This window comes from Balaenoptera ricei, chromosome 1, assembly GCF_028023285.1.
Source record: "Balaenoptera ricei isolate mBalRic1 chromosome 1, mBalRic1.hap2, whole genome shotgun sequence".
Classification (NCBI taxonomy): domain Eukaryota; kingdom Metazoa; phylum Chordata; class Mammalia; order Artiodactyla; family Balaenopteridae; genus Balaenoptera; species Balaenoptera ricei.
Window position 1 is genome coordinate 159,106,524 of NC_082639.1, and position 27,497 is coordinate 159,134,020.

General features: G+C 48.1%; 1 protein-coding gene across 8 annotated transcripts in view; it reads right to left on the reverse strand.

Moving 5' to 3' along the window:
* Positions 1-27,497, reverse strand: part of PLEKHA6 (pleckstrin homology domain containing A6) — a 120,754-nt gene that overhangs the window by 55,055 nt on the left and 38,202 nt on the right. The window contains exon 1 of one of the 8 annotated variants that reach the window (XM_059939811.1): positions 27,113-27,171. The exons of 4 other annotated variants lie outside the window; for them this stretch is intronic. The gene's annotated coding sequence lies outside the window, so the exon portion shown is untranslated. Of the gene's footprint in view, positions 1-1,885; positions 1,959-18,766; positions 18,855-24,419; positions 24,569-27,112; positions 27,172-27,497 lie in introns of those variants that run through there. 3 more of the 8 variants (XM_059939867.1, XM_059939878.1, XM_059939807.1) reach the window with 3 other exon arrangements.

Genomic DNA, 27,497 nt, shown 5'->3' on the forward strand with positions numbered 1-27,497 from the left:
ATGGAAGAGGCGCTCCCAGACCTAGACCCTGCCTGGAGCCCAGGTAAGGGAAAGAAGAACTTGTGGAGAAAAGGAAAGTGGGGGGGGAATCAGGTAAGGGACACTGCTGGCCCCTCCCCTGTCCCCCTGCCACGCAGTAGCCTTGAAGGAAGACTAGGCAGGGTTGCTAAGACAAGAAGAAACAGACGCTTTGGGAGGAGAGTAGAGAGGAAGAAAGGGAAAGGGATGCTGTACTGGTCCCGGTCAGGACAGAAGCCATTCTTGGTAAGTGACACCTGATTAACAGGTGAGTTTGCCTATGCCTGTTGGAGCATAGGAACACCATCCTGCTGCTGCCCCTTGTGGCTGGCCTGGGAATAGCGCCGGCTATATACTTCGCAGGGTCCAGAGCAAAATAAAAACGCAGGGCTCCTTGCTCAAAAATTAAGAAGTTCAGGATGGCGACAGAAGAGCATTAAACCAAACCCTTCTGAGGACACAGGGCAACTGTGCAGGTTGTATGCCCACGAAGCCCTCCCTGCCCGGGAATACCGATTCCTCTGGGCTGCTTCTCCTGGGAGTGTGAGGACAGAGGGTGGCTAGTCTTATGTGTGGCTAACTCTTGGTACAAGGCAGAACACGGAAAGTGGCCTGGCTCCTCCCCCAGTCCCGACTTCCCCCTCTTTGTTGGCTCACACGCCCAGAAGCTTGGCTGCATTTGCTCCTGTCCCACTGGGTCTGGTGGCTGGCACCTCCCCCTTACCGTGCCGGGTTTCTGTCTGCCTGTGGGCAGCTTAGCCGGAGGAAGCACCACAGCTGAAAGCCACGGGGGTTGGGTTTGCCTTATCTCTCAAACCTGCCTTCAAGACTGGCACAGGGCGCACTCTGTTCCTACCCAACAGACCCTCCAGGGCCGCCTGCCATTATCATTCTGTCATCGAACCTTTTTCCTCCCGAGAAAGAGGCAGGGGGACAAAAGGGCTCCTGGCTAAGAGGGGGTAAAGTCAACATTTCTGCTTTGGAGACAAATCAGGCTTTCATTTTTTTGTGCACGCATGAGTACGTACACACACACACACACACACACACACACACACACACACACACAGAATCAGCTGAGAAAATTCTGTCTTAGCACCTCCTCCAACGAAGCCAAGAAACTCTTGTCCACGTTCCCTGCACAAGTCTGACTTGTCATGAGAAGGTGCCTGGGTCAAAGAGGCCCAATATTTGGAGGGAATGAGGGTCCTGAATGGGCAGTTGGGGGCAAGGGGACAACAGACATCTAAACCGAAAAGACTGGTTCTCTCTCTTCCTGGATTTGTTTTGCTCCCAAATGACAAACTTTATCTTCTAACACGTTGAGTCCCCGCCAACTCTCTGCTCCACCCCCATCCCTTGCATCCTGCCTCCTACCTCTCCACACCTGACTTGAAGTAAAAAGAATAAAAGGCAAGGCACAGTTATGCCCATCTCCTTTGGCTGTGCCCTCCCTGCCTTCCTTCCGGGCTGGTCCCAGCAAACGGCTGTGAAGAGGCGGATGGTGCTTCTGCCCAGGGCTCCTGAGCCCCTCTCCGGAGACAATGGCTCAGGGAGAGGGGAAGAGCAGGGCTCCAGCTTTGTGTGCAAGGTGGCCACACCAAACCATTGTCTCTGCGTCAGGACAGACAATGATGTGTATTTCCGGCTTCTGTGCCAAGTAGTTCACACCCCTTAGACTAAGACAACCCTAAAGATTTCCTTCCAATAAATAGGAATGATACCGAAATCTGGCCCCAAGCTGAGAATTTGTATCCGGTTGTAACAAAAGCCCACTCTAGCTGATGGAATGGGAATATTGGTGCTCTCTTACCTGCTCCAGAGCCACCCAGACAAATATATAGCAGACAGATAACCTCTCACTCACCGGCTCTTCTCTGTGGTCCCCTCTGCTCTCGCCCTGACTCCTTTCACACTCAGGAATAGGGAAAAGGTTCTCCTTTAACACTCACCAGGTCCCTGGTGGGTAGCAATCATTAACAGCCACACATGCTGACTGGCCTTAACCCCTTCAGTGCTGGTTGCCTCCAGTTGGCTGATGGACAGCCCTGTCCCCTCTTCCCAGCTCTGAGAAAGTGGCAAGTCCCACCTTGATGCCATCCACCTGAGTAATGCTGCTGCCTCCCATGTGGAAAGCAGGAGCCCTCTAGTCCCACCCAGGCTGCCCCGCCTGATTGGAGCACGCTGGCAACCTGAGGTGCTCGGCTCTGGCATGATGCCCAATTGGATGAGCCCACATTATGAAATATTTGCCTAGCAGGCCAATAGAGGAGCCAGGATTGGGGGGAGGGGATGATATTTTTATTTATTCCTGGAGGAGGGAGAACAGACAAAGGTAGTCATAGCATCCCTAGCCCTGGGCCAGGAAACAGTGGGAAGGTGGTCTTCAGGTCAATGTATGTGCCTCTAGCCTCTCTGTCTAGGTACAGGGCACAGTCCTGGAAGGCTTCTAAGCAATTTCAGCTCCTGGTTGTTTAGCTACAGGGTTTCTTTGCCTTAATAATTCCCTGACTCACCCAGGAGGTTGGAGCTAGGAATTGTAATAGAAACGAAGATGGACAATAACTTGACAGGCAAAGGATTGCTTGTAACTGCACAAACTGTGTGTCACGGGTGGTCTTCTTTATATTTCAAAGTTGCAGAAATAATTTTGCATCTTTGGAGGATGCAGAAGAAAGGTGAGCAGGAATGAGTAGAGTCAAATCACCTCTTTATCCCTTTAAAAATAGGCAACTGATTTGGGGAAATCTAAATCCAGCATAGAAGTATCTACATGTAGGACACATGCAAATCTATGCAGATATGTGCAAATGAGCAGCTCCAGACTTTTCAGAGTAAGTCCTTGCCAGGATTTTTCTAGTTTGAGCAAAAAATCAGGTAGTCTCCAAATCCAATAACAAAGTATCTCATGACAGCATAAGGATATCAGTAGAGGGAGCATATAGAGGTTAATAAACATATTTATGGAACATTTACTACATAGAAAGCCTTGAAGTACAGTCTAGTAGCGTTTTTAAACCATGATCATAAACATGATAGGCTATACAGGAGAATGCAAGTGCCCTCTTTCTCCACACCCACAGTTAATATCCCCTTCTCCTTTCAGGCCCCAGTGGGTGGTCAGGCTGCTCCACTTCGTGCCAGTCTGAGTCTAGTAGCTGCACCTCCTCTCATCACCCCTGGTTCCTGTTTGTCAGTAGTCCAGTCACTGTGGCTCAAGACCCTGGCTTAAACCTGCCAGGGGGCCTTATCTTATCTCCTGGGCTGCCTTCCCAGCGGCCTGATGGCTGGTTGGCCCTGATCTCTTAAAGGGGCTGCATGCATTCCCACCTGCTCCATTCACCCTCAAGAATACCCCAGAAATCTAGGGCTGCACTGCCTGTGGAGGGTCAGGTTCACCATACCACCCCCTCCTCTCACATCTGGCTGCAGGGCTGCTACAGTATGATTTATTAACTTAAAATGGGCAAAGATGCTGATGTTTTTACATGCTTTTAAATGCTTATCATATCATGTAAAAGCCCTGCATCTCAGTATTTACAGGTTCCTGCTCTGTAAAATTGAGTTTTAAAGGGGGAGAGGGGCTCAGGATAAAAAGTCAATATAGAAAAATCAGTTGTATCTCTATATACTAGCAGCAAACAATGAAAAATTGAAATTTTTAAAAGACTACTTACAATAGGGTAAAAAATATGAAATATTTAGGAATAAATTTGACAACAGATGTGCAAGACCTATATACTGAAAACTGTAAAACACTAGCGAGAGAAATTAAATAAAATATAAATAAAAGGAGAAATATACTCTTTGTATGGAAAAGGAAATTGTTAAAATATCAATTCTCCACTTACTTTCCTATAGAGTCAATACAATCTCAATAGGTTCTTTGTAAAAATTGACAAAGTGATTCTGAAATTCATATAGAAATGAAAAGGACCTATAATAACCCCAAAAAATTTAAAAAAAAAGAATAAGGTTAGAAGAATAAAGAATAAAGTTAGAAGTCTTAGATTACCTGACTTCAAGATTATAAATCTACAGTAGTCAAGACAATGTGGTATCAGCATAAAGATACATGTACAGATAAATGTAACAGAATAGAGAGTCCAGGAATTGACCAAATGACCATGTATATATGGTCAATTGGTTTTCCACAGAGGTATAAAGGCAATTCAATGTGGGAATGACAGCTTTTTCAGTACATGGTGATGGAAAACTAGAGGTCCATATACCCAAAACAAAAACAAAACCCCTTGACCCTACCATTAAAAATGAACTCAAAATGGACTAAGGCCTAAAATGTAAGAGCTTAAACTATAAGATTTCTAGAAGAAAACACAGGAGAAAATCTTAGTGATTTTTGGTTTGGCAAATTTCTTAAATATGACACAAACGCACCAACTTTAAACAAAATATCAAGAAATCAAACTTCAGGGACTTCTCTGGTGGTGCAGTGGTTGGGAATCTGCCTGCCAATGCAGGGGACACAGGTTCAAGCCCTGGTCCGGGAAGTTCCCACATGCCGTGGAGCAACTAAGACCATGCGCCACAACTACTGAGCCGGCTCTCTAGAGCCCATGAACCACAACTACTGAAGCCCATGCACCTAGAGCCCATGCTCCGCAACAAGAGAAGCCACCACAATGAGAAGCCACCACAATGAGAAGCCTGTGCACCGCAACGAAGAGTAACCCCCGCATACCGCAACTAGAGAAAGCCCACGCGCAGAAATGAAGATCCAACACAGCCAAAAAGAAAAAGAAATAGAACTTCATTGAAATAAAAAACTTTACTTCTCAAATGATGTTGTTACAAAAATAAAAAGGTAAGCCATAAACTGGAGAAAATATTTGCAAAACATGTGTCATAAAACTTTCATCTAGAATATATAAAAAACTCTTACAACTAAATATTAAGACAGCAAACACAATAATAAAAAAAAGGTGGGCAAAAGATTTAAACCGACACTCCACCAAAGAGGATATACTATGTCAAATAAAACACATGAAAACATGTTCAACATCATTAGTCATTAGGGAAATGCAAATTGAATCCATAATAACACTACACACACCCACCAGAACTGCTAAAATTAGGACTAATCATACCAAATATTGACAAAAATGTAAATGACCTGGAAGTCATACCCTGCTGATGAGACTATAAATGGTACGTCCACTTTAACTTTTTAAGAAACTGCCAAACTTTTTCGTACAGTTCAACATACAACCCATTGATTCCTAGGTATTTACCTAAAAGAAATGTAAGCATATGTCCACACAAAGACTTGAACAAAAATATTCATAGCAGCTTGTTTGTAAGAGCCCCAAACTGCAAAAAACTCAAATGTCCATGAATAGGTGAACACAATATGTGTTACATCCATAAAGTGGAATATGACTCAGCAATAAAAAGAAATGAATTATTGATATACATAACAACATGGATGCAGCTCAAAATAATTGTGCTGAATGAAAGAAGCCAGACCCCTTCCCCCCAAATAAAAAATCTATTCTGTATGATTCCATTATACAAAACCCTTACAAACATAAAACGAATTTATAGTGGCAGAAAGCAGATCAGAAGTTGCATGGACATAGGGTAGACAGAGGGATTTCAAAAAGGCAGGAAGAAACTTTGAGGAGTGATGGATATATGTGCATTATCTTAATTGTAGTTATGGTTTCAAAAAATGCATCAAATTTTACCCTTTAAATAGTTTATCATAAATCAATTATACCTCTTATAGAGGTATATTATATGAGACATTAAAAAAAAACGCAGCACCTACTCCTGGGCCTCACCCACTATGTTTTATACTGTGATGAATGTGGGCAAGTGAAGGCGGGGTGGGCACGGATTCCAGCTTTTCATAGTGATCCGCTTTAGTCTGCTGGTTAAAGACAGGAATGGACATGGCCTTGAATCAGCCTGGACTCCTCTCCTGGATTTAGGTCAAATAATGTGGCAGACCTGAATGTGGCCTTTATAAAAATAAAGAATTATTTGTTTTATGACAGAAGGGAAAATATCAGGTAAAACCCTGTACAGTTCACAAAGCCCTCTCATCATTATCTCACTTGATTCTTTTACGGTCTTATGAGGTAAGCAGAAAAATATTAACACTCTCATTTTACAAAAAACAAACAAACAAACAAACATAAAACCTGAGGCTCAAAGAGGTAAAGGGTCTTGACTAAGATAACCCACCACCTCCTACATGGGAGGCAAGGCTAAACCCAGAGTCTCTTAACCTCAGTCTGGAGCTCTTTCCTGTTAACACGCGGTCTGCCCACAGCCTGGCTGACACGCCCGCCTGTCCCTCAGCCCTGGCTCCGCTCCCAGAGCTGTGGAACGTGAACCAGCATCGTGGTGCTCACCCCACTCTGGGTGGATGCTTTTCTACAGCACAAGTGACAGACCCAGAAGGGGCCCCAGGATGGATGAAAACAGGGGCAGATCTAGGGTCAGAATAGGCTCAACTAAGGGGAACCATGCAGTGTTAAGACAGGGGAGACTGGGAGAGATGAGGGTATCTAAGGATCTAGTCAGATCACACATCTGATGAGAAAAGAGGGGGGAAAAACCAACCAAACACCACTCCCAAGGCAGGAAGTCTGGTGGGTGTGGAAGCAGCTGGAAGCTGTTAGAGGGCTCCAGGCCTCTGCACCCTTCCTCTCCCTCCTCCTCTGTCCCCCACCCTCCCTCCTCCTCCACTCTGGCCAGGGCCAGGGCTGGCTGGGAGCCCCACCTCTCTCTCTCCCTTGTTCTGAGGACGGGATGACAGGAGGGAGGAAACCCACTCTGCAGGGCATGGGGGCACAAAATGTAAGAGGCATCTAAAAAGTCAATGATCGAGATTGATAATATTTTAATGTAATATTTTTTGGAATAAAAATTAGTGCAAAAAAAATCCATGATGAATGAAATATCATTTTAAATAAAGACCAGATCAGTATTACTCAATTTCCCTTTAGCCTGAGGCTCCAACATTGCTTGGAATGACACTGTTACTTATCCTGTTGTTATTGAAAATGTTGATATTTTTGTTCTTCATGAAATTTTTGCACTGATTTTGATTTTTGAAAATATCGCATTAAATGTTATTTATCTTGATTACTGAGTTTTTTGGCATCCTCTTAAATTTTGTGCCTAAGGAGAGTGCCTCAGTCACCTCACCCAAGTCAGCCCTGCTCAGGGATGAGACTGGGGGGACTGGGAGGGAAATGGGGAGACTGGACAAGGCCCAGAAAGGGCCAGAGAGAGGCCTGCACTCTTCAAAAACCTCCGTGCATGAGAAACAAAGAAAGGCTGAGGAATTATTCCAGATTAAAGAGGAGTAGAGACATGCTCCTGGATTAGATTCCAATGACATTACTAGAGCAACTGGTGACTGTCTATTAGATAATAGTATTGTATCAATGTTAAGCTTCCTGAATTTGTTGATTGTACTGTGTTTATGCAAGAGAATATCCTTGTTTTTAAAAGAAAGAAAAGATAATGAAGTAATAAGGGTCAGAGGGTGACAGCTGCCTGAGAGCTACATTAAGCCAAATGCCCCTCTCTCTCCAGCCTGTCTTTCCTCCAATTCCAGGCAGTCCCGAGAGGGACCAATGGTGATGGCAGGAAGTCTTGTCCAGAAGACTAGGTATTGGAGGGCTGGTTGGACATTTTCTTCCCGAAACAAGAATTAACCTTGACAACTGGCACAGAAAAGAAAGGAAATTAACACCTACCCAAGGCATGACACTAGCACATTCTCTGCTGAACCTCCCGAGATACGTACTGCTGTCCTGCAACTATGGAGGAGGAACCTGAGAGGTCAGGTAAGCAGCCCAAGGCTACACGGTTCGGAAGTGGGAAAGCTGGGATTAGAGCCCAGGACACAGCCCAAAGCCAGTCTTTTCCCACTTCAAGTTCGTTGTGCAACTTGAAATTCCCTTCTCGTGCATCATCCTACAAACTAATCCTTTAGTTTATTTTTGCTGAGTTGAATCTGCATTGGCCTTGAGATTTTTGGCTCTGGAGTCAGACTGTCCCAGTTCCAATTCTGACTCTACCAGTTACTACCTAAGGGGCTCTGAGTGAGTGACTTAACCTCTCTGTGCTTTCATTCCCCTATCTGTAAACAGGGATAATATAAACTCCTACCTCAAGGGTCTGTCATAGGATTAAATGAGATTATACAAGCAGAGAATTCAAGAGAGATCCTGGCACCTAGTCATGTTCAGTAAATGCCAGTAATCATTATTAACTGTCTGCCTCTGTCTCAGATCATTCACTCATGGGAACCAATGGCCTAATTTTTGACTACAAAACCCCTTAGCACTTTGACACGTGAAGATGAATGCTTAATAATTGCTCCTAAAGAAGTTATCCATCAAGATGGCACTTTAGATATTCCTCAATCTAGTTTGTAATGCCTTTAAGCCACCACCCACCTCAGATCACTTGTGATCATCTGAGGCAGACCCCTTACCCTTAGGAGCCAGAATAATCAACACCTAAGAATCTCAAAGAGGAGGGAGGTCTGCCCTATCATACTCTGAACTAGGAGGGAGATTCTGTTTTTCTGTGTCATGTCACACTTGGAAGTTAAAAAGCAAGTCAATTCTAGGGACTACATCACTGGGCTGAAGGAGTTGTCTGGGAAGACCCAAGTTCTAGTGCTTGTACTGCACCCATCCAGCTGTATAATGTGGGCAAGTGCTTGCCCCTTGGGGCCCACTGGGCCTGAGCAGGGAATTACCTTGCGCATAGAGTGATTGAGAGGACAAAAGAGGCTACCAAGTCCTGAGCACTTCAGGTTCCTTGAGAAAGCTCCTCTGGAGCTCTCTCCCTATTTTACAGTTTGGGTCCAGCTGAGGAGGACCCACAGCATGAGAAGGAAAACAAACCAACAGATTATGCATCTAGGGGGCTGAAGAGGGGCAGACCAAGGGCAGGGTGCCCAAAGGTCAAGCAGCGGTCAGATTTAGCCAAGATGGCCCCTCTGTGACAAAGGCAGAGCTGGAGCAGGGCAATTTTCTAACTATAAACAGAAACTCAAGAAGCCCCAGGCCACACACAGGCATGTGTGAGGATGAGGGTAAAGCATGGAGGACACCGGGTATTGTACGTAGAAGAAAGGGCTTGTGAAGTGGCAGCAAGGGAAGGAAGGAGGGTGAGTGAAGGTGGGTGCATGAGAATGGAGGGGCAGAGCCAGGTCTGTGGGGCCTGAAGCTTATACAATTTGGGCAGTTCTTATGAAGAAAAAGACTACAAGTACAAGTTAGAGGGAGCCTTGGAAGGCGCTGGTGCGAGTGGGAGGCTGAAGCTAAGCTGCACCGCTTCCCGGTAAACTCGCCGCCACGTCTGTCCGTCCGTACCTCTGAACTCAGGCACAGCTCACACACCTGTGTTTGTCTGAGCCTCCCAGCCCCTGCCTCAGCACTGTTTCTCTTTCCCATCACACAGTGCTTTGCCTGACCTGATTTATTTTTCATGACAGAGAGCACGAAATAGAGCCCCCATACCCTGGAATTAAATTTCTCTCCACCTCAGCGCAATGGGTATTTGGATTTTGTGCCACTCCCCAAACCCCCTCCAATGCATTGCACCATCACCATCGCCACTGGGGCCACATCTCTCCCTACCCCACATACTTTGCTATGGGTAGCCCCACCTTCCCCAAAGGGCAAGGCAGGGGCCCTCCAAGCTGCCAAGAGGGGTAAAACCGCAGCTCCCCCGGCCGCCTGGCCCCTGCATTCCAGCCCTGCGCCCAGAGTTTGACCTTCTCTGTGGCTGCTGCAGATGTGTTCTGTGTTCCAGAAATAGCTCAGCTCCTGGGTCCCTGCAGGCCCTCCCTCTCCTCCACCCAGAGACACCCCCACCTCACAGGCTCCCGCGGAGTCAGGCAAGAGCAGAGGGAAGGGCTCAGTTCTGCCCTCCCGCCCCGCCCGGAGCAGAGCCAAGTGGGGCCTGCCTCCTCAGCGCCTCCTCCTTCCAGCCCCAGCACTTCTGGCCGTGTCTGCCATTACAGTGGATGGAGGTGAGAGTTTGGGCAGAGGAAGGCGTGAAGGAGGGACAGCTCCATGAAAGGCTTAGACAACTTGACCCCTCAATGTGTTTCTCTTCTCTGGAGTTCATCTGGATGAAGGGCAGCAGCCAGCCAGAAACGGTTCCAAATCCCATATACCCTGGCCCAAATCCCTGTCTTCTCATGCAAGGGGATGATTTCATAGTCACTGATTCGATCCTAACCTAAACAAGATGGCGGGCATCGGTCCTCCTCACAAGCCCGAGATGGAATGGGGGACAGTGGACTCAATAACATTATGAAAGACTGAATTTAGAGACAGTGACGCGCTTTTAGGCATGAGGCTTTTAGATCTTGACTCCCTAGTGTCTGATGGAACGATAAAATCTTTCCTGAAGGACTTTACTAAAAGGCTAGAGTGATAACTCTGGGTAGGCTGGGGGCCTGAATGGCCTTCAAGATTCGGGTTCCATGCCTTTTCCACCCACGGGGAGCGGCAAGGACTCCGCAGCCATGCCCTGGCTCCTTCAGTCACACTGCCGTGCTACCTACTAGGACTTGCCAGCCCCCATAGCCAGGCGGGAAAAGAGCTGAACAAAAGAGGCCAGGGGTGTGTGAACTCTCCAAGCCAAACTCCTCTAGGCTTGGAGGTCCAGGAAAGGCTAATGGTGATAGAAAGTACCCATCCCTTTCTAGAAACTGCCCCTCCACCTTGATACCCACATAGTTCCGGTGGTAACAGCCATGATCCTAAAACCTGACACTACTCTCTTGGTTATAGGTAGCCACCTGACCCCAGCTCAGCCAAAACACCTTTCCAGGGATGGGAATTGGGATTGAGAGAAAAAAAGAGATCGTTCCTTCTCCAGGTAACAGGTACACGAGGGAGTTGCTGGAAGCCATCTTTTCCACCCTGTAGGCTGACCACGGAGCTGGAAGGGCTCTGCAGGGAGAAGAAACTGAAGCCAGCACATGGAGAGGAACAAAGGGCAAGACCATACTTGCAGCATTTAGCTTCTTGGTTCTAGTTTGTTCCTGTGGTCCAGCCGTTTCTCTGGCCCTTACAATAAAATCCCCTTTGGGGTTTAAGGTGCTTTGAGCAGTTCCAGTAACGTACTCAAAAGTCCTAACTAATACCAGGAAGAAGAACAAGATGACTTCTGGAGGACCCAACGTCTCAACTCTGCAGATGTGGCTGGCATGAGGAAGAAAAGGAAGGTAAAAGGAAGAGGAAGGAAAAGGACCAGAGAGTTTGCCCAAGGGTAGCAGAAAACAGTGCTGGAAGACCTTGACTGGCCTAGAAGTCAGGCTGTCTGAGAGGACAGGGTGGAGGTAAGAGTCAGAGAAAGCAGATAAGTTTGTTACTACCCAGTTTAGAAACGCTCCCAGGATGTTTAGGGGGAGTGGGCAACAGGAGAAGTGGGGGCTATATGGGTGAACTAAGATCCCTAACGAAGGTGGCAGACCAGCCCTGCTGATGGATGGGCCAGGGTGCTCAGAGCCCACAGGCTAACAGAGCTTTGAGACACGTTCCCAGAGGACATCCGTTATTTGGGGGAGAAGAAAATCTTATATCCTCCCTCTTGCACTTTCCAAAGCAAATGAGGGTCCTTTGCCACCTTAGAGGCTCACAGTTGTCTCAGACCAAGGGTTCTGATCTGCCCCTCAGGTCTTCTTTAGAGAAATCTACTTTCCAGGCAGCAACTCCATGAGCTAATGGTCCCTTTAAGAATATCTTCCCCCACTCTGTTCTCTAGTTGTCTGGAGCAGATGTTCCTTGTTCCTATGGCAACGAACCTACCACCCTTCCTAATGGGTAGAAGGACACACACAGCACAGACCACTCCCCAACCAGAGCAGCTGGCCCGAGTGCTGCTTAGAGTTCACTGACAGCAGGACAGCACAGGACACTGTGGACTCCTGTGTGCCTGCATAGTAAGAGTTCAAATCTTAGCTGACCTACAGATGACCCAGAAATGGCAGCCACCATCTGACAGCACTTAGAAGGTAGGGGGAGGGGGTTACCTATGTCACTGCCCAGACAACAGACCAACGTCCATCTTTCCAATGAAGTGTTAAAAAGCATGCAGTGTATCTTCAACAAATTGAATTAGCTCTTCCTTTGACCTTGTTTCACATCACTAATGAAGACCAGTGAGACCCCCCCCTCCAACTGAATTCTCCTTATTTCGAGCTGCACACCACCCTCACCCTCATCTGGAGTTTGTTACCCTCCCAGACAGTCCTTCTCTCAAGATGGGTCCCTACTCAAGGCAAGCCTTCTACAGCAGGTGGTGGGCGGGGAAGCAGGAAGCACTGTGCATTCCACTGGTTCTGCACGGGGTTGTTTCCACTGCAGATGATGCTTCTCTCACTAAATCCAATTTGACCCCATTTGTTCTTGGCTCTCACAGCCCCCACGAAGCCAGCTGGATTCTTCTTGTAAGCCACAAAGTTGACTGAACTTTAGCTTCCTCTCTTCTGAGACTTTAGCTTACTGGGATCCCAGAAGTCAAGGTATGAATAAGAACAAGCCAATAAATGATCCCTATCAGATGTGCAGGAAGGGCCTTCCTAATCAGGGAAGATGCCGAAGTCAGAGCTCCCCACCCCCACCCTCAACTCTCCTTCAGTCACTCCTAAAGGTAAAGTGCATCATACCTCGGAGGAAAAAGCCTGGCTCTGGAGACGGACAGACCTGGATTGGAATCACAGCTCAGCTCTGTGATGGAATCCACTTATCAGCCGAATGGCATTAGACAAGTTACTGATGCTCTCTGAGCCCTAGCTTCCTCACCTGTAAAATGGGAACGCTAATTCCACCTGGTAGGATTATGTGAGGCAATATAGAACTGCGATGCCTTAATAGCAGTCCCAAATCCACAAATATCTGAAAATCAAAAGTTTTTTCCTAAGTCAACAGAACCCAACCTGACTTGAACCTAGTTAGTAGCAAAGCATGACCTGAACTGGCATGAGACTCTTTTTAGCCTTTATTTATCCCACTTGTATGACTTTTTAGATATATCTTGCTGCAGAAATATTAGTATGTGTGATTTCGGAGCTGCTCCAGACCCTGCTGGAGGTTCTTATGTAATACACAGGGTGTGCGTCATGTCACCATTCTGAAATCCACAGGCCCCAGGCATTCCAGATGATGAGTTGTAGAGCTGCCTGAGCTCCTCCTCCAGCCCCTGAAGTCAGGGGTTTCAGGAAGCCACTAGAGTTATTTAAACTAAAGATGTTGACAAACATTTAAAGCATTTGCCTCATCACAATCTGAATCTCTCCCGGGTCCCTGGGTTCCTGCAGCCTGGAGCCAGCAACCTGAGACACAAGTTGGCATGGGGTAGGGGAGAGGATCCAAAGACCAGCCCTTCAGCCTGTACGAATCTGCTGCTTTTCCACCCGAACAGAGCTAGCAGAGGCAGTGTGTTGTTCTTATTTGATTGGACTTCAGGTACAGACATGCCTGAATATTCCAAACATGCCTCCAACTCCCCACCTCACTGGGCTTCCAGCGCTCTCCCCACTCTACCACCGTCCCACAGCTTCATCTCTGCTACCTACTCCCTGGAGGCATTCCCAGGGGAAGAAATGACAGTGCCTCGGGGAATACTAAGGGGTAGAGGGGGCCAAAGTGTGTGGGGAATTGGGCTAAAGGAAGGAAAAGATGCTGAGTGTGAGGGAGATGATGAAGATGGACACTCTGGATGAGAAACAAATATCTGACACACAGTGGAACAGGTTTGGCATGTTTCTCCTGATGCTGTTTCACGGCCCCAGGAGGCTTTTAAAATAGGAAAGCAGCCCTGGCCCATAACTGTGAGCAATATTGAGCAACTGTTATTCTCAGCTCCCTTGGCTCTAGCCGTCCATTACAGGACTTACTGATGACTGTGAAGGACTTGACCTGTCCCAATGCACTGTCGTCCAAGTGGGCATCTCAGTTCTGACCCTGGATCTGCTGTCTTGAAAATACCCATCTCATCCTGCCACCTCAAGCCACTTTTCCAACAGACATGCAATTGCTGGACAGCAGACCTGCAGCTCTGAGAAAGGCACGAGACTCTCCTCTTGGAGTGATAAGGTCTACCTATTGGTCAAATGGAGAGTTGAGGCATGGAGAGTTGAATAGGATGGTGGCAATCAAATTCAACCCCCTCGCTTCACAGATGGGAAATCTGAGGCCCAGAGAGGGACTGAATTACCCAAGATCATGCAGCCGATTGAAGACAAAGGTGGCCCTGGAGTCCGGATATTGTTTTCCACTGCCTCACCGTGACAAGGATGGGAACATCTTTGAGGTCCCAGTCATGTTCTCGTTGACCTTTACAGTCAGAAAAAGGCATGCTGAATGGTTCTCACCCTCTGCCCTTTCGTCTTGAACATCTCAGAAGAGATCCTAATTTCTAAGAATTTCATGGTACTCCTTGACTCTGTGTCCCAATTTACCCAAAGTTAGGACAAAATCCTTATGAAAGCCCCCTTGGGGAAAGCCACTGTCGCTGGTGACCAGAGATGAGCTAAGAGAATCACTGCCTTGACACATGATTCACTTGTCCCAAACCTAGGTGGAGCCATCAGAGGGTCTGTGGAGGGGTCTCCCGTGCAGGAGCACCTCGGGTGGCGGAGATCTTTCATCTGCACTTCTTGGATTCTTTTTCACTTTGTCTTTCCCCCTCCACTGATTTGAATAAGTCTGTGGTGTCTGCCATCATTCACGGGTTTAGGCTTTTCTGTAGCACTGTTCTTAGGGGTTGTGCTGCTCTACTGCCCCATCACCATCCAGAAACCTTTGGGAGAGGAGAATTTAATGCACCTAGGCTTGGTCTTCGAGCTCAGAGGCTAAGGCTTCCCTGTTGCCTTTAGTAGTTTGTCCTACTTCTCTCTCTGTCCCAGGAAAGCTTCAGGTAAGGGTCTGCTACCCACTCCCACAAACTCAACAGCCCAGGTAGGATCTCCACTGCTTTCCCAGGCTAGGAGGGCTCTTGTTTCAGAACATAAAATTGGGGTGGAAAATCAGAAAATTCTCTCCTACTAAGAGGCCTCTGGACTTTCAGGAAAAAAGGGTCCTAGAACAAATCTCAAAAAGAGCATCTAGTTAAATTTCCAGGGTGATTTCAAACTGACTTTCCTCTAAACGCTTTCTCTCCTACAAGTCTGCACACATGTGCACACCCAACCACATGTCTCAGTCTGGCAGCTGGGGCTGCCTGGGGATTCCCACATATTTGTTGCTATTCCAGGCCTGACTCTCCAGAAGGTAGAAGACCCAGACACTCTAAGGCCTCCAGGAGCCTCCAGATTTAGAAAAGCTCCAGCTGATATTCTTGAGAGCTCAAGAAGGTCCACCATTTCAAAAAGTGATGGCAAGATCTTTTGAATACCCGTGTTTCCAAATGATTAACACTGGATGCCAAGACCTCAAATGTAAAATATACCTCATGCTGCCCCCATATTTCAAACTACAAATCCTCTCTGTCTTTTCCAAGCATAAGAGATGACTTCCATCATTTCCCAAAAATGACTATAGGACTAGGAACCAGCAAGGCCTGATCCCAGAGCCCCTCAGAGAAGGGAGAGTCTCAGACTTCCTGACAAAGAGGACGAGGAAGTGAGAACACATTCCTCTGCCAGTGACCTTAGCCTGGAGGCAGAAACCTTCCACAGTGTAAAAATGAGGAAACTGAGACCCCGTGTGAGTTTATCATGGTCCAAGGACCCACAGGGAAAGAACAGTGGTGACAAGATCAGAATCCAAGTTTTCAGAAATCTGCCCCAAAGAGCCCTTATCAGGGAGATAGAGTCTCATCTGTTTGAAGAAGATCCTGCCGGGAGGCAAGATTTTTTGATTTCATAGACCAGTTAAATTTCAAAAAATGAAATGTAAGGAACCGCTGTAAAGTTGCCAACTCTTTATTTTGCCAAATAAGGACATTAAAAAAGCCTAGCTACCATCTACTCTCATCATCAGCTCATGAAAAGAATAAGCAAGCCATAACCTCAGAATAAATATTTGAGTACATCTCCTGCCCCCAAAAGTAATCCTTTAAACTGAATACATTTTGCTTCCTGAAAAAAAATTCAGTATGCTTTCCCTTTTTTTCTCATTTCATTTCAGACTGGTGAAAACTCTGTCACAGACCAAAATTTGATAATCACTGGGACAGATGACCTCTCTATGTCCCTTTTAGCTTAAGCCTAAAAATGAAGAGAACAATCCTAAGCTTTGGTGATTCAGACCCTTCCAGGAAACCTGAGCTGGCAAATGTGGAAGGGAGGGGGAATTGACAAGCATACTGTTCTTTGCTCATGTGAGCACACTCTGTCAACTACAAAGAACTAAGCAGTGTTCATTAGTTTATAAATCTAGTGTTCAGTGAGCATCCACCCCCATGTGGAGCCTCCCAGGTTTCCGTGAGCCCCTGGATTTTACAGTCCCCTTATCTGTTCAGATAATCCAGGGAGAAGAAGGAGGAAGACAATCTGCCCCAAGTCAAGAATTATCTAAGAGATAAAGGCGGCCACTGGTGAGTGGTAGAGAGCATCAGATCAGCAGCTAACATAGATGCAGACCCACTGATGCCGTTTCAGTTGCACAAGTAGGAGCCCAGAGAGGACTGACTCCATTCCAGGGAGCAGTTTTTCCGGGCTGCCTTCCACAGATGATTGCTTCTTGCTCATTACTCTGACGGAGACAGTGTGGGGGGTGAAGAGGCGGAGGGAAGTCGAGACAGTACTGTGGCATAGGGGAAACACAAAAGAGCACTGGATTAGGAGTTGGATCTTGATCCTAATCCCTGTCCTTCTGCCGACTAACCATGAGTCCTTTAGCACCTTTTGGCTCCAGTTTCCTCATCTATATTGTGGGAATGATATTCTGTCTTCCTGACAGGACTGCAGTTAGACTGTGAGATCCTTGAGGGCAGAAACAGGTCTCATCTGTGTCTATATACCCAATCTCTAACACAGTACCTAGGAGAGAATAGGGCTTGGTAAACATCTGCTGAATTGAACCGATGTTTCAATATATTGAATCTGCAGAAGAGAGTGTCTCTGAAAGCACACTCCAAGCTGGAAAACCGTACACAACTGAATAAAATGAAAGGTTATTATTATCCGTTGGCCAAACTGATGCATTGCATCAGTATACTTGCATTGCAAGTATACAAAGACACTGGAATTCTATTTGGAAGTAGCAGGTGATGCAAGTAAAAAATAATTTTTTAAAATGCCCATAGTTTCAAAAGTGACCAGACTATACAACCTACTAATTATATTGCCTAATAAATAACTGTGTGATTGCCTCCTAGACTCTACTGCATTATATAATTTCTCGGGCTGAAAATGTGTTTCTACTGTGCTTGCCCAGCCCACATCACCTCTCATCCATCTATCTCATTATATTCAGAAGTCGGTAGGTAAACCCTGGTTCTCTCACCTACTTCAGGTTGCACCTATGTTGACAGCTGAGGTCCCTGCTGGCTGCAGCCTGGGACTGTATCAGAACCTAAGACTCCCTGGTCCCCTCTCCTGGGTACTTTCCATCCACTCCATGTTCTGCCTCCAGCGGACTCCACCACTCCCCTCTTCCAATGCTTACCGCACTGCCCCAAATCTGCTTCTCAAAAGCCGCCTCCGGGCCCTTGCCAAGTCACATTCGGCCTGGCCCATCCGCCATTCCTGCCGGATCCTGCCTCACCGCATGTGCTGCCCACTGGGCACGACTGCACAGACAGGTCTTGGCAGCGAGGCCAGGCTGCCCGCCCACCGGCCCTGGTACGAGGTAGGTCTCTGAACTCTGCTCCTGCCACTGAGAAACACCACACAAGCCCTGGGAAGACAGAACCACATTCAGCCAGCCTGACTCACCAATCACCACCCCATCCAAATTTGTGCTTTCGGGAAGAGCGCCAAGCCCCCACCCCACGCCCACCCCAGGCATTGGCCTCCATCCTGCCCAATTCCGAGCCTCTGAGAAGAAAGTGCTCCTGGCACTTGTCTCACAGCTTTGATCTTGTTCAGCTGGTTCAAGCTAATTCCACACGGAGACCATGCTGGAATCTATAGTGGTTACACCTTCCCACCACGCCGCAGACTTACAGTTAGCTTTACCAGGAGTGTTTCCAAATGCCTGCAAAAACCAGGGCCGGTTCTAGGGACATTAGTCCTCTGGACACATACCTCCATGTCACTAAGTTCCCTCTGCAGCCCCCTACCCCCAAATGAGGAACTATTCACATTCTAGAAGCCAGAAATTTTCTCTAACTTTATGATTGGAGACCCTCAAGGAAGATGGACGTTCTTGGGACAGTCTTATTTGATAGGAGATAAAGAGGGGATAAATAAAGAGAAAGTGTTAAAAGAAGATTTGTTTTCCAAATACAATAGCAATGCTCCCAACACACACACACACACACACACACACACACACACACACACTCCCTCCCTTCCCCCCTCTCCCTCCTACACAGACACACCTCCCTCCCTCCCTCCCTCCCTCTCTTTCTCCTTCCCTCTCTCTCTCTCTCTCTCTCTCTCTCGCTCGCGCTCTCTCTCTCTCTCTCTCTCTCTCGCTCGCGCTCTCTCTCTCTCTCTCCCTCATCGCTCTTATTGTGAATTATTCCTCTTTGCCCAGCATGTGCATCCTTCCCCCCGGTCCTCCCCACTGAAGTTTGGGTAGCCCCAGTTCTTCCTAGCCCATGTGCCCAGGACCCCAGATATTACCTTCCATGCTGGAAGTCAGATCCCAACTGGAAGACGCAGACTGATGATTGGGAAGGAATCCTAACAATACTCCAGACCCAAGAAAATTGCTAAGAGTGGCTGCTGCAGCTCCCATGAGAAGGAAGGAGACAAGGAGAGGGACCAGGAATCCAAAATTTCCCCAGCCTTCCAGGAAGGTTCTGGTGTCAGCTCGCTCCCTGCTCTAGCATTGACTGAAACCCAGGGAAAATTCTCCTGATAAAGCGGAGTCTGAAATCTGAAACTGCAGGTTGGCTGAGTCCTATATAAATACACTCACACCCCCGGCTCCTTGGGTCTGATGGCTTACCCGCCCTCGCACTCCCCTCCCTCCCCACCCAGGCTGCAACTTGGTAACATCAGACAGCCCTCTAGCTGCAGCTCCTCCAGAAAGCCCGAGAGAGGAGAGCAGAGTGGAGCCATGCAGGCCCAGAGAGAGACCTGTCAGGCGCTGTCCACAGTCTCTCCCAGCCCCAGCCCCTCCAGCTGTTCAAGTCCAGGTGCTTAAGTGACGCTCAGGGTCATGGCATTGACGGTGATGGGTAAGTTCAGTTTAGGAGCAAAGATTTCTAGAGTCTCCCTCCATATCAAGGAATAATATTCTCCTAAGGATCAGTTTCCAGATAACTGGTCTGGTATATACTCATTGCTAACCACACCTTCCTCTCCTCTTCCAAGTTTCTGCATCCGGCTCTTGTAGCGCCACCCCTTCCCTTATGTTTCACCTGTAACAGAATCAGGCCAGGTGAGAGTGGGAAGGGAAATCTGATGACAACTGGCTCATTTTGCAGATGAGGGAGATGAGGCCAGGAAGATGAAATGGCTTGTCAAAGCTAGGCCGTGACTCCCAGCCAGATTTGGCATCTTGGGTAGTAGAATGGAAAGAGAAGGCTTTAGAAGTCAGATGGAATATGCTTTAACACAACTAGGTTCTCACTTGAACCACTGATTGTGAGAAAAATCACTTAACCTCTCTGAGCCTCAATTTCCTCATTTGTAAAATGAGGCAAATGATTCTACATGAGAGAGTAACAATTATCAATACATAGGTAACAGGCATAAAGCAGTAGGCACATAATAGGCATTCAGTAAAGATCCACTGTGCACCCCTCTGTCCACGACTGCACACTAGCTTTTGTTGGCTGGCTTCGGACTCAAGAAGGTAGCTCTAAATTGCCTTTAGTACTTACTGTTCCTCCAGGTGTTGGTTTAATGTTTCCAGTTCATTGTCTTTATGTCAACCTATTAGCATTCAGAGCTTACTTTGAACAGTGCTCAGAATGCAATGCTTCATTTCTATAAAGGAAAATCTTTGATCTACAGGCCAAGGTCATAGATTCACATCGAAGCCCTCCTTGCAGATGTCCCTCACATCTCCACCTCCAGGCTCCAAGTTTCAGTCCCACGAGCACAACCACACACTGAGCATTTCCCCAAGGGTAACTGTTCTTGGCCTTAAACTCACATATCTAAAATCAAATTAAGACTCACCACCCACTGACCACCTATATTATAGTACTGATATGGAACAGTCTCCAAGATATAGTAAATGAAGATAGTGAGGGGCAGAGCAATTAACTTCATATACTACCATTTGGGTTAAGAAATGATTTGTAACTACCTATATATATTTGTCTAGAGCAAGGTCAGCAAATTTTTTACGTAAACAGTTAGATGGTAAATATCAATATTTTCTGCTTCGTGGGCCTTATAGTCTCTGTTGCAGCTACTCAATTCCGCCTTTGTAGCACAAAAGCAGCCACAGAGAATATGCAAAGAAATGAGCGTAAACAAATGATCATAGCTGTATTACAATAAAACTGTACTTGTGGACACACTTAAATTTCATACAACTTTAATGCATCACAAACCACTTTCTTCTTCTTATTTTTTTAGCCCTTTAAACATAAACACAATTGCTGGCTCATACAAAATTAGGTGGGGGGCCAGATTTGGCTCATGGGTCATAGCCTAGACTGCCTTAGAGCATCTCAGGAAGGACATACCAGACACTGGTAACAGTGATCACCTTCAAGGAGGGAGCTGAGGCTAAATCTGAGAGGGGGCAGGAGGGAAACTTTTCACTGAATACTATTCTGTACCATTTGAATACTGTAACCTATGCATGTTAAAAAACAGTCAATTATTAACGGGCTCCCCATCTAAGTTCTCTTACTTCTGTCAATGTCAACATTAACTGTCCCAGGCAACAAGGCTTATAACTACAAGGTCAGCTTTGACTCTCTCCCACCCCTGTCTCTCACTCCAACAGTAATCAGTGTCCAAAATCCATTGGCCCAGTTCACCAAGTGCCTCAGCCCAGAACTAGCTATCTGCTTCTCTCACACACACCCCTACTATTGTCTTTACCACTCAGCTGTTGTCTCATACAGCCTTGTACCCTTAACTGACTTTTTACTTGTGTAAAGCTTATTTCCAAAGAGAGACTGAAGCTTTTTAAGGACTGGGACAATTCCTTGCCTTCCCCCTTAGCTCCTACACCAGTGCCTTGCACCTAGTAGGAACACCATAAATGGTTGCTTGATTGTTAATCTCCCATCCTGCTAGAGATGGTTTGGAATACACGGAAAAGACCCACCCAGAATAGAAGCTGGTTCTGAGACATGCGGCAAGGCAAGAGTGCACACAAGCCTTTGATGGTAGTAAAGAACATATAGGGAGAGGAAAGATGTTAGAGTCAAGGCTTGATCCAAATGAGAGGGGCTGTGCTTTGGAGAAGGCTGTCAGGAAGCTCCAGGGGAAATTTCCCCTAATTCTGATCTCTCATGCATTCGCATGGTAGTGTAGGGAAACCCCCTGTCCTCAACTGGGGAATTTTGGTGACCCCAGAACCAGAACCTCCCACATTTAGGAGAAGCGATCTCAGCACAAAGCAGTCTTCCCTCCCACCCAATGCAGGAAAAGCTCTCTCCAACACTTGGAAAGATGAAGGTGCCACGTGAACTCCTGCAAGGGCAAGACGCTCACTACCTTTGAAGGTGGCCTATCCCACTATTGAAGAGTGCCATCATCACACTTTCTGCCTCCACCCATTGTTTCCAGTTCTGAACTAAACAGTTAAAGACTTCCTGAGTGGGTTACAAAAAGAAAACTAATGATAATTGCCAAATATAATAGAGTTTTCGAATATTTCTTCCTTCCAAGATGTTCAAAGGGTTTTTAAAGACATAAAATCATTGACTCTTTGGAACTGGAAATACCTTTGCTCAAAAATGTTTATGGGACTTCCCTGGTGGCGCAGTGGTTGGGAATCCGCCTGCCAATGCGGGGGACACGGGTTCGAGCCCTGGTCTGGGAAGATCCCACATGCCATGGAGCAACTGGGCCCGTGCGCCACAACTACTGAAGCCCGCACACCTAGAGCTCGTGCTCCGCAACGAGAGAAGCCACCGCAATGAGAAGCCCACGCACTGCAACGAAGACCCAACACGGCCAAAAATAAATAAATAAATAAATTTATTTAAAAAAAAAAATGTTTATGGGGCTTCCCTGGTGGCGCAGTGGTTAAGAATCCGCCTGCCAATGCAGGGGACACGGGTTCGAGCCCTGGTCCAGGAAAATCCCACATGCCGCAGAGCAACTAAGCCCGTGTGCCACAACTACTGAGCCTGCGCTCTAGAGCCTGTGAGTCACAAATGCTGAAGCCTGCACACCTAGAACCCGTGCTGCACAACAAGAGAAGCCACCGCAATGAGAAGCTCGTGCACCGCAACAAAGAGTAGCCCCCGCTCGCCGCAACTAGAGAAAGCCCGTGCACAGCAACGAAGGCCCAACGCAGCCAAAAATAAATACATAAAATAAAATAAATTTAAAAAAATGTTTATGGAATGAAATTGAATATAGTCCCTGCTTCCCAACAGGAAAGCATTCAGGGTTATGCTTTATCTAATCTGTAGAATAGATTGGTTTATTTCATTATGGGAGGAATGATCACAATCACCCATGGCAATGTGGGTCCTGAAATCCCATTTTAGGCCACAGCAAACTCTGATTAGAGGAGTTAGTTAACCGGCCCCAAGACGCACAGCTAGTAAGCAGTAAGGCCAAAATTCAAAGCTAGGTCTGCCCAGCTTCAAAATTCAGTCTTCCCTACAGCCCAAAGTTTCCATGACACTAGATCATCTCTGCTAACCCCACCCCGTCTTTGAAATGGGCAGAAATGATTACTTCCATCATGACCATCAGAAACATACAGCCATCCTGCAGTCCCTCAACGGATTCCATACTCCTGAGACACTCGGGCCTTCCTGGGATGGAGGAAAGGAGACCAAGGACAATCCAATGCCAGGATGCCAGCATCCCAGAGATACCCAGGGGCAGAATGGGAATGGCATCTCTCTGTCTCACACACGGTGCACAGTCCCGTGCTTCCCTACAGTCAGCCTTCACAGGGGCCTGGCTCAGGGAGCTGTGGCATTCGGGAGCCCATGAAGCATGGCATTGTTTGGGCAGTACAAACACAACATTTACCTGGATCCTGGCACCTTTCCTCTGCAGCCCTGCTTTTGGTAAATATTTGGCTGGCTCACCCAGGAGAGGGCTGGGGCCTCTTTGTCCCACATCCCAACAACCACAGTTCTAGGAAGATGAGCTGGAGAGGGCTGAGGATAGGCAAGAAGGATCACAAACACTTACATCCAGCCAGTCCCCCCGTCATCAGCAGATAATTACCAGCATCAGTTTGCCTCTAGCACACCCTCTGAGCAGCTCTGAAATATTTGCGGCTAAGCTCTTAGTCCATTATCAAAACTCAGCTTCAGATCCCAGAATGGTTCCTAATTGTCCATTTGGAGTTCATAGCGCTGAGTGATGCCCTCCTCCAGGCAATCGTCAGAGCTCCCTACCCGGCTCTTTCCAACCTAACGTGCAGGTGCCTGGAAAAACACCGGTTTGTTCTGCACCTCAGAGCACCTACCTCCAGAAACATGCACCTTGGGCTCATCTGGCATCAGTGACTACCTGGACACAGGGGATGACCCTCCCCATTTCTCAAGAGGGCAAACCACAGCCAGGAGTTTGGAGCCCACACAGGATGTTAAGACTGGAGACAGAAACAGGCCCCGAGCCCTGCATCTCTCCTCAGTCCCTGGAGAGAAAGCACCCACTCTCTCTGATGCTCTGTAGTCCATACTGGCCCAAGGAAATGCCAGGAGGTTCTACCTCCCTCGCCCCCATTCTCAGGTGGTTGTCCTTGAGACCTCCACCTGGCCTCTGAAGCCACCCACCCCTTTATCTATCATCTCCCTGGGAGACATGGTCATTAGCAGAGAGCACTATGTAGGTGTCTAATTAAGCAATCAGTGGCAAATGCAAAAACCTGTTTAAGTCACCCCACAGACCATCCAGCGGGGATCCTCTTACAGGCAACTCCCTCCCCCGAGCTTCCTGGAAGGTCCCTATTGTTTGCCTGGAACAGAAAAGTGTCTGATTCTGCCCTCCTCCTTATCTGCTGGCACTGACTTTCCGGCCTTGGCACAGCTTGGGGGTGCCATTCACACGGAGCACAGTGTGAATGGTGCCCCCAGAACTGTGGGACACAGCAGCCCCAGGTGGGTGGGAAAGTACAGGTCCCCAGGTGCGAAGGACAGGGTCTTCTGAGAGGGTGTCTGCCTACCTGGCCTCTTTAGGTGTCCCAGAGCCATATCCTATTTTGGGGTCTGGGCTCAGGAAGCAAGGGGCCCTCCAGCAGTTGGGTAGGAAGGTGGCAGAGGTGGAGGTGGGCAGCGTGAGTGGCTCAGCTGCACCCCTCTCACCTGTCTCTGAGTCCTCCCTCTTTTCTGCACTGTACGCTCACCTGTTCCTGTTTCACCCTTTAAATGGAATGTTCCACTTGCCCTGAAAGCCCAGGGGGAGGGGGTTGGAGTCCCTGTTCAGGAAAAGCTTTCTTTTTTAGAGATTGGCATCTCTGGGATTCCACCAGATACTGCTGCAGACGGCAGGTGGAGGAAGGGGGCGAGGGCAACAGCCGAGGAGGACCCTCGGAGGACAAGACAGACTCAAACTCGAGCCCGCTCCCCTGAGCCTGGGGTTGGTTTAAGCTGGAGACTGGAGGTGGGCAGACACCGCAGCTTCCTCCCTCCTAGCAGAGCCTCTTCTCAGGTGTCCGATGGGCACCCCGACAAGCAGGGGTGAGACACCCCCCAACCTCTTCTCCTGTGCCCATCGCTGAATCATACCTTGTTCTTCTTCTATGCCCTTCTCTCCCGGCTTAGAGACCTTTATCAGCCTCATTTCTCTTACCTTCACAACGGAGCAGGAGGGTAGAGGGGCCAGTCTTGATGCCCGCAAGCTTTTCCAAGGGGCAGTTCGTATGCTGGTACTGGGGGCGGGGAGGCACAACAGCACCAAAGAGACAAATCCAGGGCTTCTAATCCCATGGGGGCTCTGATGACTCTAACCCACACCCCTGGAGGTGGGCACCTATATCAGTGCCGGCCGCAGTGCCCTCCTGTGCCCCGGGGCTCTGCCGGCTTGGCCCAGGACCCTGGCGCACATACTTGTTCCACCAAGATATGCGGGTTCTCGTCTGACAGAAATGGGAGAAGGACTTTTCTTTCTGTCCAGGTGTTTTCCAACTCCTAGGAGACAAACTGTACTTTGCAGCAAGAAAGATTTAGGTTAGACACCAAGAAGCACTTGGAATGAGTGATCAGAGGAAGTTTAGGACTCTGCCTTTGTGCTTTAAAAATACAGCCAATTTCCTCCCTGTAGGGTATGGTTTAATGCCTGTTTTCATCATGTTACTCTCTTGCTCAGAAATTTCCAGTGGCTGCCCCCTCCCCTGCCTGCTACATAAAGGCCTAACACCTTGTCTTGGCACCTAAGGCTCACCACAGTTCATCCCCAGTCATCTTTCAAACATCCTATTCCACTGTTCCACATAAAAAATTTCTAATCCAGCCAGAGCTTCCCAATATTTCCCCCAAAAAGCCTTAGGGATCTCTGCTTTTGGCCATGCCCCACCTCCCACCAGGATGCCCCACTCCTCTCCAGTCACCCGAGCAAGCCAACGTTTAAGGTAACAGATCTCAACCAAACTGATTGTTTGAGAACCTGAGGAATTTCTCTAAAAAACGGATTCCCAGATTGCCTGTTGAATCCAAATCTCCCAGGGGAGGCAGGTGGACACTGCTTTAAGGCTGAACTCCAATGCCACCGTTTCCAGAAAGCCTCTGCCAAGCACCCCCAACCCACAGAAAGCCCCTCCCCCATGCATATATGGCCATTCATTACATGGACATCCTGTGCACCCACAGTGCTAGAGACTAAGATGAGAGGGGGTCCCTGTGCTCAAGGAACACCCAACCTAGTACTGGACACGGACAAACCAAACCCACCAAACTGCCCTCCCCTCAAAGACAGCCCGTGATGAGGGCAGTATGAAGGCAGAGTCGGGAGATGGTCAGGGAGGCATCCGCATGGAGACAGCAGCTCCTGAGAGACCCAGGGCAGGCATCCCAGAAAGAGAGCCACAGAAAAGAGGTGGGGCAGACCGGCCCCTGGACTAGGTCAGGGGTCACCCCGGGAGGAAAGAATAGCGATAGGAACTAACATGTACTGTCTTCACTATTGAGTTTACTGCTCCATATTTATGACCTCGTTTACCCCTCATAACTAACTAGAGCCGGGGGAGTGTTGGGGGCCAGGCTGTGAACCCCAGCAGGCACAAAGTGGCTCCTGCTCAATAAATATGTTCTTACTGATCGATAGATAAAATGATCTTTGAAGGCTCACTCCCAGCAACAGGAAGCCGGGCTCCTTCAGGAGCAACCACAGCTCTGAAAAATATTTTCCTAACTTTTTAGACTACTAAAAGCACCACCGGGACAGATGAGGGGAGACGAGGCACTGGCTGGGTGAGGGGCTGGCTTTCCTGACACAGGATGTGGGAGTGGGTGTGAGAGCACAGTCCCCACCAGAAACCCGAGCAAGGCCCGGGAGACAGCTGCCCTGAAAGACAGCTGTAGGGCGCTCAGGATAGGGACCCGGGAGAAATGCTCCCGGCAGGCCCGTCTAGTGGTCCCAACATCCCCAGCAGTCCCTCGTCCCTAAGGCCGGTGCCGGACCTGTGGGGCAGGGCTCCCCAGAGCTGGCAGGGCCTCCTGAGCTGATCTTGTCCTTCCTCCTGCTCCAGAGGGCGGTGGCTCCGCTGACCTGTTCCAGAGAGACGGAGGTCCCTTCTAAAAGGTCACAGCTTCCCCTGGCTTCCACCTTCTCTAGCCTCCCAGTCTTTGGGTACCTTTATCTGACTGGCTGGGATTTAAGCCGATCCCCCCCTGGTGAAGTCAGTACAGATATCAAACTCACCCTGATAAGAATGACACCACAGGCAGACGGAAGCTGAGCACGGCCTATTCCTCGTGCCTCCGGCCTCCACGTAGAGTACCCAGGGGCGGGCGGCGCTCTGCTATATTTCACCGGGGGCAACTGGGGCTGAAGCACAGAGGAGCCAGGTGATGAACCCCAGGTGGGTGAAACAGCCTCTGTGTATCCACTTCCTTAAATATCTCCATGATTGACACTCAATCACACCACCGACCGTATAATCTGCAGCTGAAATCACTGGAACCAGAAGCCCGAAGCCTGCATTCTAGGCTTCCCTGAGCCCTGGCAGAACCATTGAACAAACCTGAGGCCAAAAGAGAGGCTGAACCTGACTCTCTTCCTTCACCTGTGGAATGGAATGGAACCT